The following is a 10,776-nucleotide window of genomic DNA, read 5'->3' as shown; positions in this document are numbered from 1 at the left end:
CCCTCCCCGTCCTCGGATCGGGTTCCACAGGCTGGCGACTCTGCTGGGGATTTCTTGAAATATTGCCTAACTCTATAAAAATGCCATTTTTACTAACTTTGAAGAAATTTGAGCTAAAATCATTTTAAATGGGAGCTTTATCGTTAGAATCCAGGGGCACCAGAGAGGTGCGTAATTAAAACGAGGGATTCACACACTGCACCTCATGCATTGCCATATTTTTTATTTCTCTCATTGTTTTTCATTGTTTTTCATTATTGGCTCCACGGGATAGATTCAATGCGTGCATGACTGGGATGTTACTACATCCTGATGGTACTGTTGAATCTATTTCCAAGCTATGCGCCAGCGCTGCAGCCGTAAACACTCGGTGCACTTGTGTTTACAGCAGCCGACGAGCAATGAAGCATACTATGTATAACACTCGGTGCACTTGAGTTATACATATTAAGTATGTTTCATACGCATAGTACCCGATAGATTGAGTCCGGAGCCCTACTTTGTTTTATATATATTATGTATATACTTACTGACTTAGTGAAACCCAACTAGGAAGTACCTGTGATTATATACATCTGTATTGCATTCACATAGGGACGAACATGTGTTGCTTACACATGTAAAGCTTAGAGTTAGGAGCTTTGTCCCATTTGTAGACTAGGGTAGCTTATTTTATATGGCTACAATACGGTCCTAGCACACTCATCAGTCTGTCTTGAGTCGAGACTTCCTCGACTCTAGATTAGAATTAGGGCTGGTGCCCCTGGTTAGGATTTGTGTGTATGTGTATATATTTATATATACTGATTATGTATATTAGGGTTCTCCTCTTAGTTAGAGTTCCTTTCAATCGGTTGTACCCATTCATTATTCAGATCTAGATTTAATCAGTGGCTTTTGATCGCCATTACCTTGGCCATGATTTGTCCTTTGATCTGTTGATTATAGGGGTTGATCCGTCATCATACATTCTCACCTGTAGTCAGTCATTCATTAGATTATCTTTCTCTTGTGACCACGCTTCGTCTACCGATTGTAAGCTTATCCTATTACTGTCAGTTGAGTAAAAGTATTCTTGTTGAGAGTCTTGTACTACTATTCTTCCCATTTTACATACCCTTTGGTTGAGCTGTGGGAATCCTTCGTATAGCTGTTATGCTGTCGGATTTTATCCAGAACATTTTGAGCACGACCGCTATTTCTTACAGTTAGGAAAACCCTGAGTTCACCTTGCTTTCTTGTTTAGCGTCGTTATGCTGTCGGATTTTGTCCAGAATATCCTGAGCATGACTGCTATTTCTTAGAGTTAGGAAAATCATGGGTTTACCTTATCTTGACTCTCTTGTCTAGCGTCGTTATGCTGTCGGATTTTGTCCAGAACATCTTGAGCATGACCGCTATTTCTTAGAGTTAGGAAAATCATGGACTTACCTTATCTTGACTCTCTTGTCTAGCCGTTATGCTACTGAATTTTTCGCAAAATATTTCGAGCATGGCTGCTATTCCTTAGAGTCAGTTTACCTTGTTTCGATTCCCGTGTATACCCTCGATTGGCTTAAAACCCATTTTTGATCAGTTGTATTTGCATCCCCTTCAGTTTCACTGGGTTAGTGGCCTGTACAGGTCATTCTCGTGGTCACAATTTTCTTTGGCTACCCTTTTGTTATGTGTCCGTTCTTTGATTGTATCGTAAATTCATCTTATGTGTATGTTACTCAGTAGGATTGGGTCCTTGTCTCCTCGTGGTGTCTTAGATCTGGTTGATGGCTTGTCTGCTGTCTTTATGACCATGGTCTATCTTTTTCATCATATTGATCGAATAGTTGTTGGTATCCATCATCAGATTTAGATCTGGTCTATGACCTACTTCTGTCATTTTGTGGCCATGGTCTATCTTTCTGACTTGCTGATCATCCTTGATCAGTGATGAAAAATTCTGTATCATCAAGTGTATCCTTCCCATGTGATTAATCTTTAAATTTGTCCTTGTCTTTTATTTATACCAGATTATCTTTATTTTCTAATAATCTTATCATATCTCTATGTTAGGATTAACCATGTCAAATAACGTATTGAAGGATTGGATTAGTGAGGTTACCAAAGCTCTCCCGCGTGAGTGTGAAAGGAGCGTGATCGATCGATTTGTAAGCACATTCAATCATTTGAGCGTATCCGATGTGAATTGGAAATTTCTCCAAGCAGCTGCAAAATTCTGGGATCCCACCCTTCATGTTTTTCGATTTGGTCATTTTGAATTCTGTCCAATCTTTGAAGATTGGTGCGCCTTATTAGAGATCCCACCTGAAGGACTCTGGATTCGACCTTCAAGCATAGATTCCTATTCCCTCTTCTGTGAGCTATTCAAAAATGATACTGTTGATGCTCTACCTTGTTTCAAGGGCTCATACGTGGAAGTTTATGATCTCATTAAACTTTTTTCCAAGAACATTGACCCCGCTAACTCCCATTTTCAGAATTGTCGGCGTAGCGCCTTAATCTTTGGAGTTTTTGCACGTCATGTCATTCGTGGAGACTCCCGTGCCGCCTCGTTGGCTTTGCTTGGTGTAGTAGACCAAATTAACAAAGGAAGGAATCCTGTTCCTATTATGCTGGCAGAAACCTTTTCCGGACTAGACCGCATTGACCATCAAAAGGTTCAGAATAGTTTCTATGGGTGTGTCAAATTGTTATACGTATGGCTTTGTGAAAAACTCACTATCCTCCAGCCAAAAAGCCGCGACAAGTACACCCTGAAAAGTTTCCCGTCCTGGCAACCAATGGCCAACCAACCGCAATCCATTGATGAGTGGTGTAATTGGTTACAGCACATGGAGAAAAGTCAGTTTCGTTGTGTGAGTCATCCGTGCTTACATGTTATTACCAGCACTTACCCATACTCATTTGTGTATCTCATGGGTTTAGAAAAGTCAACCTTTTATGCACCAATCCGCTTACTTCATCAGATCACGGGACATCCATGTTCTCCTGGGACTGTAACACCTCCTCCTTGTGAAAAATTGTCTCCTGATCTCATCAGAATCATTGTAGCTGCTTGGAGGAATAAGGTTGTAGAGAGGAGATTTGGCTTATCATCTAAAGTTTGGTGTGGGGAATCACCGGGAAAGCCTGCTGCCAAAAAAGCCCGGATCGCAGAATCTTGAGGATCTTCGGCATGAGATTATCATTTCTTTACTGTCTTCATTTGTTTTACTTGAATATAATCAGAGTCCAAGATTGTAATTCCAGTCTCGTTATAGATGAAAATATGAAGGAAAGAGTTTTACTTAATACATGTTATAAACAATTGGCTATTCAAAGATTCATCAATTTTGCTGTCGTTATAACCTGTCTTGATATAATCAATGCAAAATGTGTTTCTTTTCTTTTCTCTCTACTTGTGGAAGCTACCTGATTTCATTTGTCAACCATTTAATCCAGTTTGTTAACTTCCAATCAGGATTCTAAAAGATAGCAACCATCGCTCCGAAAAAGGACACCCAAGCTAAACCTACCTGGTCTAGACCTACCTCAGTGTCTAGACTTGTTCGTCACTTCGATCCCACTGTGTCACCAACAGCACCTTTACCATCTTCACCAGAGTCGTCAGGTTCTTTTGAAGTCAACCAAATGGCTAATGATCCAGTGGACCCCATGATAACTATACAGGAAATGTTGAGAAATATGTGTCGAGATATAGCAGGGTTGAAAGATGAGGTGACTCATCTAAAGAACCAGGGTACTGAAAAGGTCTCTACTTCTAAAGATCCCGCCATTCAGCCTCCTCCGGCCGTATCTCCTAACCTCACCAGACCAGTCATCTCTCCCGTAGAGATCGATCTAGAAGATGAGCAATATGCTGGAGAATATTATGTCCCTCCGGTTAACAAGGAAAATGAGTTGTTCGATAAGTATGAGAAGATGGCTCGTGACATTGAGAGCATGAAGGTTCAAGCGTCCAAGGGATTCGATATTTCTGAATTTCTGATGTCCCCTAATGCCGTATTCCCGCCTAAGTTCAAAGCACCAGACTATGACAAATATGATGGAACTGGGTGTCCGAGAAACCACGTCAGATGGTTCATCACTCTTTCCCAGCAGCATGGCCTAAGTCGAGAGCAGATGGCCCATTTGTTTCCCATGTCTCTTATAGGGGTGGCCAAAAGATGGTTTTTGAGGTTGAAACCAGAAGAGATCAGGACATTGGAAGAAATCTCTAACCGATTCGTAGAGCAATTCTCTATGGAGGAAGGGATCGAGGTCACCAAAAGAGATCTGAAGCTGTTGAAGCAGAATCCTCAGGAGACATTCACATCTTTCATTAGGCGCTGGAGGCGCAAGTCTGCCCAGCTGAGCCATAGAATGTCAGAGGAAGACCAGATAAAGTTGGTCCTCAAGAGCTTGTCTCCGCAGTACTTTCACTTCATGGCACCGCAGCATTATCAGAATTTCGATCATTTGATTAAGACCGGCACCCAGATCGAGGATGCTATTGCTAAGGGCCTCAGAGCCAAGACTCTATCTGATGTCCGAGAAGGGAAGAGACCTATGATCCAACCAAAGGAAGTACAAGCAGTCAGTTATACCAGACCAGTGGCCAAGCCTGTTGCGGAAGTTGCTGGACCGGCGATAAGGAGGCAATTCAGACAGTTTGACCCATTACCGTATCCACTGCCCATGATACTTAAGAAGTTGATCAGAGACAAGAAGATCAGACTTCCGGATGTCAAACCTGTACCTAATCCGCTGCCCGTAAACTGGAGAAAGGATCAATACTGTGAATATCACAGAGGCCCGGGGCACATGACTGAGAACTGTTTGGCCTTGAAGCACGCGATTCAGAACATGATCGATAAAGATGAGCTTGCAGTTGAAAGGCCGAATATCACTCAGAACCCTCTCCCCAACCACCGAGCTGTTGCTCCTCCCACTGCAAACGCTATCTTTGTAGATGAGCCCATCCTTGATCCCTCTGCTCTCATTTGCGCTATTACATCTGACAAAACATATGTTTTGAGGTTTGACGATGAAGAGCTCGAGGAATTCAAAGGAAAAGAGCCTTATGTGCTGTCGTTCAATGACGCTGAGCTCGCTGAGTCATCTTCAGCCCAGTCGTATGCGCTTCAGAATGTTGGTCTGGAAGAAGCGAAGGAAGCCACCTATGTTCTAAGGATGGAGGACTTTGAAGAGGATGTCAGTAATGCACCTTATGTTTTCAGAACGGAGGAAGACGAACTGCTGTTACTAGAGGATCAATGTGACGAGATGCGTCACATGACCAGAGGTGGGCGTGTATTCAAACCTCCTCAGTTGAGCGTAGAAAATCCGGCAGAGGTTGCAAGAAACTCAGAAAATCAGAGGCAGAATAAAGTGAGCGCAGACGAAGAAGATGAGAGCTTGTTAAAGCAGCTGAAGAAGACTCAGGCTAATATCTCGGTATGGGGTTTACTCATGGCCTCATCAAAGCACAGAAAGCTAGTCCTTCAAGAGCTTAATGCAGCGCAAGTTTCTGTTAATACCTCGCCCGATGAGCTTGTCAGTCTCGTAGCCATGGCCAGAGCAGCGAAAACATTGTCATTCGCTGATGACGATTTACCTCCTGAGGGCCGAGACCATACTAAGCCTCTTAAAATCACAGTCACCTGTAACAAGAAAAAGGTGCCAGAGGTGTTGGTTGACAACGGCTCTGCGCTGAATGTTTGCCCGTTAAGCACCGCAGCAACCCTGGGATTCAGTCCTGAGAATTTTATTCCATCCGAGCAGGGTATTCTAGCATATGATGGCACTCGCCGGGATGTAATCGGGACTTTGGTCACTGAGATACAGATTGGCGGAGAGGCCTTTGAGGTAGAATTTCAAGTCTTAGATATTAAGGCTTCATTCTTACTGTTGCTTGGCCGTCCGTGGATGCACAAGGTCGGGGTTGTTCCGTCTACTCTCCACCAAAAACTGAAGTTCATTCGCAGGAACAGAGTGATAACGGTAAAGGGGGATCCCGATCTTGAGATAGGGCAGATCACTCCGGACTTAACTGAGGAAAGATCCGAAGATGTCAGTTTGACAGGGTTTTCACTAGAGGTGACTACGATCACCTTCAAAGAGGCTTTGAATGAGGAAATTTGTTTCCTGACCAGCACAAATTCAAATGTCATCAGGATGATTCGCAGGCAGGGGTATATCCCAGGTGCTGGATTAGGCAAGTACCATCAGGGTTTAACTGAGTTTCCGGTGTTCAAAGCGTTTAATGGTTTGTTCGGGCTGGGGTACAAGCCTACAGAGAAAGAAATCAGAGAGATGAAGCAGTTAATGCTGAAATGGGCAGAAAATCGTCGCCGTGGGTTGGGACTACCAATGGCGCCTATTGATTTGAAAATGAACGGTCGATTCCGGAAAGAAGGCGCAGCCTTTCCTTTCTGTGGCTTTGCTGAGTTTTGGCTGGATGAGAACACAGGGCAGATGCTTCCGGGGTTTGAGATTTTCTTCGATCTTGAGCTAGAAGATGAGCCAGTGGGTATGCAGATTATAGAGGCAGAGTCTGAGACTGATTGGGCAGAGCACATAGAGCCGAGCCTTCTGAATTCGCTTTTCCAAGAAGGGTCACAGACTGTGGCCGTGATTGGCAAGAGCCCGCTGATACTAGACCCAACTCGTCTTATCACCCCGGCTGAGGAACCTCTGACCAACTGGACTTCTCAAGTCCTACCCCAGGTTATTTTCCAGTACAATCAAATCCCTTCAGAAGAGTCAGTCGTCCGTAAGTACGTGTCAATCTCCGAGTTTGATTCAGAGTCTATTTCTTCTAACAAGTCTTTTGATGCAGGTACCATAGAGGATTATTCTCCCAAGGTCAGTGGTGGTTTTTCTTCTTCCGGCAACATTGAGTTGAAGATTGTTCCCAATAAAGCAGCTGATGCTGGTTCCTCATATAGTTCCGAGTCAGTTGACGCAGGTGTCAACATATCCATCGAGTCTGTAAAAACGAGTCCAAAGTTCATTGTAAACCCCGATGAGGGTAATTCATCTGTTGATGTATTCGATTCAAATTTCAATGAAATAAAGGATTCTTCTTTCGAGTACATTCCTGTCTCTATTTCATCTACTGAATCTGCTCTAAAATCTGATAATCTTAATAATAACAATCAAGACTCCCCCTCTGATGAGGATGCCGACGAAACTCCCCCTGAAATCAGACATATGATCCAACAGGAGGAGAGTCGCCGAGCAAAACCACTTGACGAGGAAATTGAAACTGTGAACATTGGTGATGAAACCTCAATTCAGGAAATAAAGATTGGCAAAACTTTATCTCCTGAAGAACGCGAGGAATTGATCACTCTGCTTAAAGAATTCAAAGAAGTTTTTGCTTGGTCTTACGATGATATGCCAGGATTAAGTGAGGAAATCGTCCAGCACAGATTACCCTTAATCCTTGGTGCTAAGCCAAAGAAGCAAAAACTCCGAAAACTCAAAACAGAATGGGAGTTGAAAGTCTATGAAGAAGTGAAGAAATTGTTAGAAGTAAAATTCATCCAGGTGGTGGAATATCCTGAATGGCTCGCGAACATAGTACCGGTGCCCAAAAAGGACGGGAAAGTCAGAATGTGTGTTGATTTTAGAGATTTAAACAAAGCAAGTCCTAAGGATGACTTTCCTCTTCCAAGCATTGATCTCTTGGTAGATAACACTGCCGGGCATGCTCTTTTATCCTTTATGGACGGATTCTCGGGGTACAATCAGATTAAAATGGCACCTGAAGACATGTTGAAGACAGCATTCATTACTCAGTGGGGTACGTATTGCTACAGGGTGATGCCGTTCGGTTTGAAAAATGCTGGTGCTACGTATCAGAGAGCCGCTACAGCTCTTCTTCATGATATGATTCACAAAGAGGTTGAGGTTTACGTTGATGACATGATCGTAAAGGGGAAGACTCGGCCTGAGCACACTGTTGCACTGAGAAAGTTCTTTGAGCGAATCAGGAAGTATCAGCTCCGTCTGAACCCGAGTAAATGTGTATTTGGCGTTACGTCAGGGAAACTCTTGGGGTTTATGGTTAGTGAAAGGGGGATCGAAGTGGACCCGCAAAAGATTAAGGCAATTCAAGAAATGCAGCCACCGAAGACAGAAAGGCAGATCAGAGGTTTCCTTGGCAAAGTTCAGTATCTGAGACGGTTCATAGCACATCTGACGATGACGTGTGAACCCATCTTCAAGCTTCTGAAGAAGAATTCCTCGAAGAAATGGAATGAAGAATGTCAGGAGGCCTTTGAAAAAGTTAAGCGGTGCTTATCTCTACCTCCTGTTCTATCACCTGTCATTCCAGGTCAGCCGTTGTTGTTATACTTGTCTATCACAGATACAGCGATGGGTTGCATGCTTGCTCAGCAGGATTTTGAGTCTAAGAAAGAAAGGCCCATTTACTACATCAGCAAGAAGATGCTAGAGTATGAATTAAAATACACTGTTTTGGAGAAGACTTGTCTCGCTTTAGTTTGGGCAACCCAGAGGCTTAGACATTATTTGCTTTCAAACAAGGTTCTTTTGCTTTCGCGAATGGACCCTCTAAAGTACTTGTTTGAGAAGCCTGCCCTTACAGGAAGGACTGCAAGGTGGTTATTGTTGTTGTCTGAGTTCGACATCACTTATGTCACTCAGAAATCAGTTAAGGGGCGGGTTATAGCTGAACAATTGGCTGATGCTCCAGTTGAGGAGAATACTGTTCTAAAAGCCGAATTCCCTGATGAAGAAATTATGGATATCGAAGAAGAAGAGGTTCTCAGCACCAAGTGGTTAATGTATTTTGATGGAGCCGTAAACAGCCGTGGTCAAGGAGTGGGTGCAGTCTTGGTCTCTCCGAAGAAAGAATACATTCCTATCTCGATTAAGTTGCAGTTTGAGTGCACCAATAATATGGCAGAGTATGAAGCCTGTATTGCCGGACTTGAAGCAGCTTTAGCTTTGCAGATTCAAGATATTGATGTGTTCGGGGATTCCATCCTGATCATTTACCAGATTAATGGGCAATGGAAAACTCGAGAAGATAGATTGATCCCTTATAATATGTATTTGGAATCTCTAGTCCAGAAATTCAAGAGCGTCACATTTACTCACTTGTCAAGGACCAGAAATCATTTTGCTGATGCTTTGGCTACTTTGGCCTCGATGTTAGATATCTCTGCTACAATGGAAGTTCAACCGCTGGCCATCAGACTGCAATGGGCTCCTGCGCACGTAAATGCTATAGAGATTTCAGCTAGATGTCCAGATGGGAAACCTTGGTACACAGATATCAGAAACCTCATTTCAGGCAAGGGTCATCCTCCAGAAGCTTCAAGCAAAGAAAGGAAAACTCTTCAGAAGTTAGCTGCTAATTTCATCATTTGCGGTGAAGAGCTGTATAGAAGGTCATTTGATGGCATACAACTCCTTTGTGTTGATGAAGATAAAGCTGCAGAGCTTATTGAGCAGACTCATGAGGGTGTTTGTGGACCTCATATGAACGGGAAGATGCTATCTAGAAAGATCCTTAGACTTGGATTCTATTGGCCTACGATGGAAGCAGACTGCTTCGCATTTGTAAAGAAATGCCATAAGTGTCAAGTCTATGCGAATCTTATTCATGTTCCTCCTTCAGAGTTGCACTCCCTGACTTCGCCATGGCCGTTTTCAGTATGGGGAATAGACATCATTGGGAAGATCTATCCGAGATCCTCGAGCGGACATGAGTACATTCTGGTGGCTATTGATTATTTCACAAAGTGGATAGAGGCTGCATCTTATGCTTCCATCACTTCGAACACAGTTGCGAAGTTCATCCGTACCAATATAATTTGCAGATACGGAGTACCTCACGAGTTGATTTCAGATAATGGATCACATTTCAAGAAAGAGGTGTTACACCTGTGTGAAGAGTTCAAGATAAGGCATCACAAGTCGTCCCCTTACAGGCCGCAGACGAATGGAGCCGTTGAAGCAGCAAATAAGAACATCAAAGTCATTATCAGTAAGATGACTGAGACATATAAGGACTGGTCGAACAAACTCCCTCATGCCTTATGGGCGTATAGGACATCGATCAGGTCTTCAACAGGTGTAACTCCGTATTCTCTGGTGTACGGAATGGAAGCTGTTCTCCCTGTTGAGTTAAGAATTCCCTCTTTGAGAGTGATGATGGAGGCCAGCCTGCCAGAGTCAGAATGGGCAAAGGCCAGGCACGAAGAGCTGCAGATGATAGATGAGAAGAGGCTGAGAGCCTTGTATCATGTCCAGGGATATCAGAGGCGGATTGAGAGAGCTTTCAATAAGAAGGTTCGTGTCCGGCATTTGAAGCCTGGAGATCTTGTATTGAAGTCCTACAGGGCACCGGTATTTGACCCAAGAGGAAAGTTCAGGCCGAACTGGTCTGGTCCTTACATTGTTGATGAAGTCCTGCCTGGAAAAGCCGTAAGACTCCTCAATGAAAATGGAGAAAAATTAAATGAGCCTACAAACCTGGATCAATTAAAAAAATATTATGCTTAAGTACACCAGGAGGCCATCCTTGGACGATTTGAGCTTCAAGCCAATACCCAAATGTTTTAAACTATTTGCAAACCCTTTGGGCCTAGAAAAGAACCCCCTTTCCGCTAAAAGAACCTGTGAGCCGAAAGCAAAATCAAAATTTCTTTGTTAAACTTAAACCAGGGGCATCTTTTATGACTTTCGTCATAAAAGATTTTAAACCCGAACTACGCGTGACCTGATTCTCAATTTCTTTGGGGATACGTAGGCAGTCTGGAG

This window comes from Tasmannia lanceolata, unplaced genomic scaffold, assembly GCF_043159265.1.
Source record: "Tasmannia lanceolata isolate RefF3 unplaced genomic scaffold, GAP_Taslan_0.1 ptg000015l, whole genome shotgun sequence".
In the NCBI taxonomy this organism is placed as follows: Eukaryota; Viridiplantae; Streptophyta; class Magnoliopsida; order Canellales; family Winteraceae; genus Tasmannia; species Tasmannia lanceolata.
Note: the sequence above shows the minus strand (reverse complement) of the source record.